The following is a 2,500-nucleotide window of genomic DNA, read 5'->3' on the forward strand; positions in this document are numbered from 1 at the left end:
ACACAGAGATTTCAGCTGGATGTGTAAGGTATTGATATGCAGAATGGTATGCATGTCCCTGAGGAGAGATTTGCTTGCAAGAGCGTTGGCTATTTTATCAGCTCCAGAGCTCATCTGCCACTCCAGCGGTGTCCCTGACAAACACACTAGTAGCTAAAGCTCACAAAAGCTTAGGAACGACTGTCAGTCACGAAAAGTACACCACATAGCACTCCACATCATAACCCACAACAGGATAGACTTCACGCTCACATCTCTGTGTGCGTTTGTGTGTGCGATTTAAAAAATGTCATTGTTACTTTCAAATCAAAATGTAAAAGTTCTGCTTTGATGATTATGAAGAAAGTCATTAAATGATTTTTTTTTACAGTGATTAGTAAGCAGATCCACTCAATAACAACCACGAGACATGTGCATACGTCATCTTATTACACAAGGTTGGTGAAGTGTTATAATTATGAAATAGTGATTGCCATTATTTTTTTTCTTAAAGTTCCAAAAAATTCAGGAGAAAAAAATATTAATATTAACATAACTATTAATAATATCTGGAGACGGGAGTTTGTATTTATTTGTGGGCGCGCGCGCGCGCGCGTGTGTGTGTGTGTGTGTGTGTGTGTACGCGCCAAGTGGGGGCACATGGACAGTGGGTTGTTTTAAGGCTGCTTTATGCATTATTCTATTGTCCACTTATTTATTCCCTTCTCTCTCTCTCTCTCTCTCTCTCTCTCTCTCTCTCTCTCTCTCTCTCTCACACACACACACACACACACACACTCATGCCATCTAACAAGGAGCTGCATGAGGTCAGACGCTTTGAATCCTCTCCTCAGAAAACTGGTCAAATAGACCGCAAAAATGTTCAGTACTGTGAAAGGTCTCCCATCTCTTCTATCAAAATATAATTACTGCTACCGAGTGTGAGGGTGCCAGAACGGCAGCGCAAACCTATAGACACACACACGCTTCTACTCCTGATGATGTTATGCATTTCATTCGGTTGCGTTTTATTGTGGTACCAACAACGCGCTCCTAAAAGCTGCACTCCCTCGCAGTTGCGTTGCGACTTCGTCGGAACGTGCTCCGATTCCGCAGACAAACTACCACCACGCGCTGGTCGCGCACCCACACGCAGCAGGACCGTTCAAAACAAGCTCGCCACGAGCGTTTCCGTGCGTTTCCTCGAGCGCACGGACAGAATAAGGCAAGCTGAATGACTAAGAGACAAGCTTCGCGCAAATACGAACATGAAAATACCATGTCAGTGTATGGATAACGCCACCTTATATTCACTCGGACACAAAGCAAGAAGAACAACAACAAAAAAATGTTACTTACTACATATCCTGACAGAAGACAGCAAAGCCTTGGAAACTGCAATTTAACATCAAAAAGGGGAAATGCATATATAAGCAGGATAAAAAAATTACATTACAGCTTATGCTAGACAGCTTTAACAGTTTGACTAATTACCGATAGACAAATAACTGTTTGGAATAAATGACCACTTACCCAAGCGCCAAGGAATAAAATCCGTGTGAAATCCAGAGGAGTCTTTTCTTTCTTCACTGTAGCCAGAAACAGTTATGCTTTCTTAGTCCACACACGGGCCACAAACGCACTGCAAAAGACAGAACATCACACAGTCAACCCACCTCCCGTCATTATCGGGGTCCCCCCCCCACCCCTGAAAAAGTCTGGGGTGAGAAAAAAAAAAGCACGGATGCGGTAACCCGTCACGCGGAGTGTCCGAGGCTACCTGCTCTTCCTCGCGCAGCCCGAGCGGAGACGATGGCGAGCAGGAGGCGAGACGAGGGGCGGGAAAAAAAAGTGAGAGCGGGTTTCTTTTGGAGAGACGAAAACGGAGAGATGCTGCCGGCCGCCGTCAAACCGTGCCGTTCTCAAGCGGAGAGCGAGACTCTGCGCGCGCGGGAGGGCGCGAGGAGCCGTTCAGAGACGCTTTCACACACGCGCGCACCTGCATTTCCGTTGCGAGCCACTTGATGGCCGGAGAGAAAGCCCGCGGTCCAAGGGCGGATGTCGTCTGTTCTTCTTTCCTCGATCTCTCCTCCAGATTAGCGGCCGACACCGTTTATCTCCTAATCACACGGACGAGAGTCAATCCATTTGGCATTGATTCGTTCACGCATATTTAACATCTGCCACTGACGAATCTTGTTGCCTGCCAAACATTGACTTTTCTCTGCACAAAGTTGCACGGTAAAGTGCTGTGTTGTCCGAAAGCCTTCAAATACCTCTGTGTTGTAGAGGAAAGGTAATATACAAAAACAGGTGCGAAACCCTTTAATAGGCTGGGTAACCCTAGCACTGCAGAAAATGTCGCACTCCCTCCCTGTGCTGCCTACAAAGGTCCGATATGAGCTCGCTTTGATTTAACTTTTATTTCTCTTACCACTTCTTGCAAGTGCTGTGTACCACAAAAGTGATCTGGGGAATCTTGAAGTCCGCTGACTAGTCTACGCGTTCTCGGGACTCACTT

At 46.3% G+C, this 2,500-nt stretch overlaps 1 protein-coding gene across 42 annotated transcripts in view; it reads right to left on the bottom strand.

Moving 5' to 3' along the window:
• ptprda (protein tyrosine phosphatase receptor type Da) overlaps positions 1-2,037 on the bottom strand; it is a 405,006-nt gene extending 402,969 nt beyond the window's left edge. For 10 of the 42 annotated variants that reach the window (XM_081714649.1, XM_081714673.1, XM_081714648.1 and 7 more), the window contains exons 1-3: positions 1,760-2,035; positions 1,513-1,621; positions 1,339-1,374 (exon numbers count right to left, since the gene is read on the bottom strand). The gene's annotated coding sequence lies outside the window, so the exon portion shown is untranslated. Of the gene's footprint in view, positions 1-1,338; positions 1,375-1,512; positions 1,622-1,759 lie in introns of all 42 variants that reach the window. The other 32 variants (XM_035529843.2, XM_081714669.1, XM_081714668.1 and 29 more) reach the window with 10 other exon arrangements.
• Positions 2,038-2,500: the final 463 nt, after the last annotated feature.

The sequence above is a fragment of the Electrophorus electricus genome, chromosome 5 (assembly GCF_041902795.1).
Source record: "Electrophorus electricus isolate QZ-2024a chromosome 5, ASM4190279v1, whole genome shotgun sequence".
NCBI classification, from domain to species: domain Eukaryota; kingdom Metazoa; phylum Chordata; class Actinopteri; order Gymnotiformes; family Gymnotidae; genus Electrophorus; species Electrophorus electricus.